This window comes from Arachis hypogaea, chromosome 19 (assembly GCF_003086295.3).
Source record: "Arachis hypogaea cultivar Tifrunner chromosome 19, arahy.Tifrunner.gnm2.J5K5, whole genome shotgun sequence".
NCBI classification, from domain to species: Eukaryota; Viridiplantae; Streptophyta; class Magnoliopsida; order Fabales; family Fabaceae; genus Arachis; species Arachis hypogaea.
Window position 1 is genome coordinate 146,602,482 of NC_092054.1, and position 7,900 is coordinate 146,610,381.

Genomic DNA, 7,900 nt, shown 5'->3' on the forward strand with positions numbered 1-7,900 from the left:
TAAATTTTAAATTAGAGTAATTTATTGAGAATCAATTAGTATTTTTATACCACAAATAATATTTTAAAGTAACTTTAGAGATTAAATTAGTTTTTCAAATATTAATACTTTATGCTTTAATTTTATTAAAATTATTTTACTCAAATCAAACCCAAAATCCCCAATTCCATATACAAACCCTAACCCTAATTAACACACATGTTTTCTCTATTCCAAATGAACCCTAGCCGACACTTGTTTTCTTTCATTCAGTAAACATATCAGAAAAGAAAAAAAAAAGAAAGAAAGAAAGAAAGAAAGAAAGAAAGAAAGAAAGAAGCAGAAGAATGAAGAAAAGAAAGAAGGGAAGAGGGGAAGGGGACCGCCGAGGAGAAGGAGAGGAAGAGGAAGGGAAGTTGCTCGCGCCCTGCCCCCGCGCCAGTTCCCTGTCGCGCCGTCGTCGAGCCCACCGAGCAGAAGCCCATCGCCGCGCACCACCGCCACGTCGCCGACGAAGAGGAGAGAGCGAGCAGCGCCGAGGAGGCTTCGAAGATCCGCTGCTGTCCAGCTGTGCCGTCCTCACCGTCGCCGTCACGGGTCAGATCTGAGACGAGAGAGCAGGCCGCGAAGGAGGAGGGAACCGCGCCGTCTGTTGAAAGTATTCGTGTCGCCGCCAGAACCCTTGTCGTCGCCGCTGCCGTTGGACGAAGGAGAGAGGAAAAGATGCGATGTACATAGCAGCTCACTGTAGTGCTTCGTCTCCGCCGCTGCCATGGACGCCGGTGAGTTGCACGGTGTTATCGGGGTATGACGAGGAAGATTCGTAGATTGGGGTTTTCCAAAATCAAGGTTTGGAGTTTGGTGAAGATTGGTTCAGTAGTTGGATTTTTTGGCGTTACTGTTCTGCCACCGCCATTGTTGTAGCCGTGCCTCTATTGCCGGAAAACGGCGCCGTTGTTGCCGGAGAACCACCGTTGAAGCCGTTACTGTTCTGGTGAGCCTTACCCTTGTTTCTGATCTCCTTTTGTACGCTTAAGTTGTTCTGTTGCTGCTGTGAGGGAGTGTTTATGTTGAATGAAATCGTTATTGTGTTATTCAGCTGCCGCCGCCACTAGAGGTAGCTACTGGAGCTGCCGCCAAAACCGCTGTCTTCTTGGTAAGCACTTTGTTTCCGAAACTTCTTAAAATTAGTGTTCTATTGTAATCTGTTGGAGATTTTGGGATGTTGGTACTGTAGGTTTGGGTTCCGGTATTTGCACGTCAAAATTAAGGTTGTTACAGAACCATCAGAGCTTCCGACCGCTATTAGAGCTACTGTCTGGTCAATTTGGAAGCTGCTACTGTGTCGTTCTATTCTGTTTATCGTGGTGAGATTATTCGGTTCCGTTCTTGTTTATCGCAATATTCTATTATCAATTATGTTCTAATATCGCTCAATATCCATCCCGCGTTAATTCTAAATTATGTCAGATATGTGGTTGTTGTTGTGATCCCTGCGGTTGCTTGAGAATTTCTATGGTTGTTGCCAATTAACATGAGAATAAGGATTTAATGGGTTTAATTAGGCAACTTGCGACTAATCGAGGTAGGGGTTTTTCTTAAAATCTACTTTATATTATAGAGTTGTTATGAATAGATATTAATGTGAGAAACATATGTCTGAGATTATGATTGTCTTATAAATGTGGTTGTTTGCTGGACTGAATGATTGGCTGCTTGATTGCTTGTGTAGTTTGTGATTGCTGAAAAGAAATTAGTTTGAAAAGTTTAGTTGATTATTATGAAAAATGGCTTTCTTGATTTTGAAGCTATTTTTGATAATGTGAATGAATCGGCTTTGGAAATGATTTGGAATATGAAACTGAATTGATTTTGGAAACGGTTTAATTTTGAGTTAGTCTAACTTTAAAAATGACTTTATAAATGATTTAGTATTTGAGCTGGTTTGGTTTTAAAAAGAGATTTATTATTGGCATTGATTCGCTTTGAAAATAAATTGATATTGGAGTTGGTTGAATTTTGGAAGATGATTGAGATTTGGAAATAGTTGAGAAAATGTTTGAGAAATATTTGGATGGAACCTGAAAAGGGTGGCAGAATCTGAGTTTTAGTGGAGATGCTGCCGGAATTTTATAAAATTGGAAGTTTTGTTTGAAGTAATTGTTTAAAAAGATTTAGTTCTTAAACGTTATATGTTTAAGATTGATTTATTTAGAAAAGAAAGAATTATGTTTTGGATTGAGATTGTTGATTAACGGAAAAAAGGATGATGAGGATGGATTTGAAATATGATTTTTGAATGAATTTGGAAATGGGATATGGATTGACGAATGATGATGATATTGACGAATGTGAATGAATTATTTATGTGGCTTATGAATTTGAAATATCTGAGATACGAGGTTCCCTGGATTAAGTGCCGTGGCTCGCCACCACGTGTACCAGGTTGAAAACTCGATACTCTATTGACCCTACGACGTAAGTGTGACCGGGCACTATATAAATTCCCGGGAATGTTACCCCCATTGAGCAATATAATTTGAGAAAAAGCTATGCATAGACTCTTGGGGATGCACGTCGGGGGACGGTCTAAGGACAATTCAGACTTGTCGGGTTGGCTGGATAACCGACAGATGAGCCTCATCAGCCATAGGACAGGCATGCATCATATGCATTTGTATGCTTTGCTTGGGTTTGAACTTGTTTTGGTTTACCTAATTGCTAAACTGTTCTTAACTGCTACTTGAACTATTTGCTGTAACTGCTACCTACTTGTGCTTTCCTTGTCTGTCTTGCCTGTGTTTGTCCTGGCGTGCTACATTTGAGAATGAACTTTGGTGTTGAATTAATGACTGTGTTGTTTGATTGCATGGTTGGTTTCTGATTGAGATTTTCTTATAAGAAAGGAAAGATTTTGGACTTCTGAAAGATTAAACATTGTTTCTTTGAAAGAGTTTTGAACGATTTCCTATTGGTTTTAAAAGATTCATAAGGCAATGATAATCACTGAGCTTGAAAACAGTTTTCTTACTAAATATCTTCTTATGACAACTTTGAAACTCCGTGGTGAGACCATGTGGTTAGGTTCTCACCCCCCTACAGCTTTACCTTTTCAGGATCCAGATGAAGAGGCATTAAGAAGAGTTACACTGGGTCTGACTTATATGCTGCTGTGTTAATTAGATTATTTTCTTCCCTCGTCTTTGTCATTACAAATTTGTAAGAGGGATAGGAATTGTATGTTCTATATGTATATTATATTATGAGATATTATGTAAGGAGTCTTGTATATGAATCTATGCCTGCTTGCATTTTTCTTAAGATAAAGTGTTTATTTCCAGTTTAAAAAGAAATCAGCGAATACAGTGTCGAGTCAGGCTCCTATTTTAGTATTTAGTATGTAAAGCAGTCGTAATACTTCTTGCTATCAGAGTGGCGCAGCCGGAAGCGTAACTTCTGATAGTGAGGGTGTTACATTGTGGTATCAGAGCGGTCTTTCCTGTAGAGCCTTGGGAATGGACTAATTATGCAACAATTGCATACTCTGAGAGTCTGTCATGTAGTAGGTCTTGTTTGAATAATGAGAATTAGAGCTTTATGCACATGACGGTCTATTGATTAATGCCATTAGTCTTGCATTGCATAATTCCTGGTATTAAGTTTGGCCGGCTTAGCACTGTGAATTATGTATATGGAATCACCAATAGGTTATCATAGACGATATGCGAGTCATAAATAACGTGAGTCGCGGGTTTTGGGAACGTTAGAAATTATTTCTCGAAGTTACGCGGTTAAGTGTCTTGAACTCTGCGAATATTACGTATCTTATTCCTGCTTGGAATGCTCTAAGGTTCCTGTCTGCGATACTTTTCTTGAAAAGTGATCAAATTATCTTTCAATCATACTCTCTTGTTCACGTACGCTCTTATTTGATCCTGACTGCATATGCTTGTTTAAAACCCTTGGTGTATTTACCTTCTTTATTTAGCCACTTCCACTTGAATCATGTATTTTTTATATATATACATTTGAATCTGTTTTGATGCAATACACCTTTTTAAGTTCATATTTTGAGTCCTTTGTAATAAATTGTAATTTAGTTTTCCTCTTATTTGACGATAATTACAACCATTTTTTAAATCTTAAACAAAATCGCTTTTGATTTGAAATATACAATCGCTTTTAATTTGATATATACTTCTTTATATAAATGTTGAAAGTTTCTTATGCAGTTTAAAACTAATTGTTTCCAATACCTCGCCTGTTTCTTCACTGATTTATGGAAATGTATATATACTTTAAATACAATTTGATTTTTTAGCAATTTTATTACAATTTTTATGAATATCCTTATTTGATTATATACTTAGATATTTTTCAAAGAAAGGTTTTTATCTCTTCCCAGTTAGTTTTTGTTTGGTAAACTTCACCTATTTTATTTTTAATTTGAATTTGGTTTAGCATACTACATTGTCGATGCAATTATTGTTCTTTTAGAAAAAAATGTTGGACTCATATCTTTCTTCTTGTGAATAGACCAATTTCTTTCTTAAGCTTGTCATTTCTGAGAATGTTATATTTGATTCTGTTTTTAATTACTCTCTCACCTTTTTTTGAACGTCACCATTAGTCTTAGTTTTTCATTTCTTATGAATCTCATGCTCATCCGAGTCAACTTGAATTCGTTTCCATCTAATGCACCATTTGTCCTTTTATTTGTCTTTCTTTAGTCAAAGATTCTTTCTTGAGAATTTTCTATTGATTAAGTTGTCTTTTTTGACGCGTTTTGTATTCCTTTGGACTAATTGGAAACTTATTTGATAATCCATGCCTAGTGAGTTCTTGTTCGAATTCCCTTGATTTAAAGATTCTTTCTTCCATGGGCTGATTTCCTTTTAAGTGCATCGTAATTTTCTTAAATAATTTTTTTTTGCGAGGTGATTATTCCAAGTATACTTTCAAAATTTTGTTTTGGATCATTTTGACGAAGATTTGAATTCTTTTGAAGAAATTTAAGTTTTGAATCAACTCTTTAAGTTGCTGAGTTCCTTTTTAAGCTTTTCGTTTCTATGAATGACATGTTTTATGAATCCTAATTGAAATACTTTGATTTAAGTTTCTTTCTTAAAATGAGTTAGTTTCCTTTTTAGCATATCTTAATATTATTGAACATCTTTATAAAATTGTGACTTCAAGTATATTACTGGAGTTTTGTTTTAAACCTTTTTAAACAAGTTTTGATTTATTCTTATACAAAGTTGTCCCTGACTTTAAATTGCTTTACTTGAGCAGTGCTTCTCTTTGATGTGATTTGAACTTATTTTGGGGCGATATAACCATCTATTGAAGTTTTAATAAAATCGTTTTCAATTCAGCCTACACTCCTTTACCTTATACTCTAAAAATTTCTGTATGTGATTTAAACATGTTCAATTGTAATGCATCATCTTTTCTTTTATGAGTAAAATTTTATGTTAGGTTTTCTTCCAACAAAATTGTAGTTTTCATACATGCTTGAAAAAGAAGAGAAAATTCAATTTAGCTCTTAGCCAAATTAATCCTTCCATTTACAAAGTTTGTGTAATCTATTTCCACTTAAATTTATATTGAAATAATGCTACATTTATGCTTTTATTAGTCTTTTGAAGGATGTTTGTTACCCATTTTCTCTTTTAGAACATGAAATGATTTTCCCTTAAGTTTTCCATCCTTTACGAACAATGCATTCGAAAATATTTTTAAACCATACTCTTGAGTTCTATAAACCTTGTCTTTGGTTTGGATATTCTTCTTTTGTAAACCCCATATTTTTTTTTATTCAGCTTGAATTCATTTCAAAACACTGTGTTGTTTTTCATCTTATTGGTCCTATCGAATCCCTTTGACTCGAGAGTTACCCTTAATGTTATCAGTTGATTCTCTTTCCAGCATTCTTCATTACTTGTTTATTCTTGTCTACTTGTGATTTCAATAATTCTTTTAAATTCTCGCGAATACGATCCTTGTCGCTTTCCTTTCTTTTCTAAGGTCTGTTATCCTTCTAAGTATACTCGAGATTAGTTTTGGTATCTTGTGTGATTGTTGGACTTAGTAAACGACACATTAATTATTTAGGGTACGTTTGGTGGACGCAAAAGGTGAAACTTGTAAATATACCATGTTGAAGGGAGTTGTGGAACATTATTTCATGTGAAAGAATTTTGTTGATATTGGGTTTGTGACCATTAAGATTTATGAAGTGTTGACGAGGTTGAAAACATTCGGATGAGTTGCTCAATGAAGTACAGTTGAGAATGGTGGAGATAAGTTATTGAAGTTCAAATAGTTGAGTTTTTGAAGTTGGTATGAGATTAGTATACAGAAGTTGAGCACATCATTTTAACCCCGGCTTGCTTTATAGCCTTTTTCCGCCTTGCATTACCATCACACGTTTGAAATATATTATTTTGTGCATCAAGCCTATCTTGTAATTTTGTTTCACATCATACTTATACTTTTTATATTTTTATACCATATGAAAATTCTGGTATTTGAAACTATATGAATATATATACTGAGAATTTTTTGCCTTTTCTTTAAATAAGTTCAAGAGCGAAGTAATATGAAATCTCTTTAATTTTGTATCAATTTTCGAGGACGAAAATTTTTATAAGGTGGGTAGGATGTAAGACCCAAGATTTTTGAAAAGTCCTATTTTGAATCAATTTCAATTTATATATTTATTTATGGTTTTAATTTCAGAAATTATTTTTATTGAAAATAATTAAAGGCAATTAATTGGATTTGAAATAAATTAAGGTTTTTATCCAAACTCTACACCTATGGATTATTTTTCTACTTATGATTTAAAGTTCTGAAAATTTGAAAATTAATGAGGTTTGGCTATTTAAATTAGAATTTTGTGTAATTTTATAATTATTGAATTATTTTCTATATTTAAATTATAAAATTGGTAGTTAGGAAATGATCAGAATTTTATATGATTTAATTTTAGATAATTTAATTTATATCATTTAATACATTAGTTAAAGATAAGGAAAAAATTAATTATATTACCATAAATTTTAAATTAGAGTAATTTATTGAGAATCAATTAGTATTTTTATACCACAAATAATATTTTAAAGTAACTTTAGAGATTAAATTAGTTTTTCAAATATCAATACTTTATGCTTTAATTTTATTAAAATTATTTTACTCAAATCAAACCCAAAATCCCCAATTCCATATACAAACCCTAACCCTAATTAACACACATGTTTTCTCTATTCCAAATGAACCCTAGCCGACACTTGTTTTCTTTCATTCAGTAAACATATCAGAAAAGAAAAAAAAAAAGAAAGAAAGAAAGAAAGAAAGAAAGAAGCAGAAGAATGAAGAAAAGAAAGAAGGGAAGAGGGGAAGGGGACCGCCGAGGAGAAGGAGAGGAAGAGGAAGGGAAGTTGCTCGCGCCCTGCCCCCGCGCCAGTTCCCTGTCGCGCCGCCGTCGAGCCCACCGAGCAGAAGCCTATCGCCGCGCACCACCGCCACGTCGCCGACGAAGAGGAGAGAGCGAGCAGCGCCGAGGAGGCTTCGAAGATCCGCTGCTGTCCAGCCGTGCCGTCCTCACCGTCGCCGTCACGGGTCAGATCTGAGACGAGAGAGCAGGCCGCGAAGGAGGAGGGAACCGCGCCGTCTGTTGAAAGTATTCGTGTCGCCGCCAGAACCCTTGTCGTCGCCGCTGCCGTTGGACGAAGGAGAGAGGAAAAAATGCGATGTACATAGCAGCTCACTGCAGTGCTTCGTCTCCGCCGCTGCCATGGACGCCGGTGAGTTGCACGGTGTTATCGGGGTATGACGAGGAAGATTCGTAGATTGGGGTTTTCCAAAATCAAGGTTTGGAGTTTGGTGAAGATTGGTTCAGTAGTTGGATTTTTGGCGT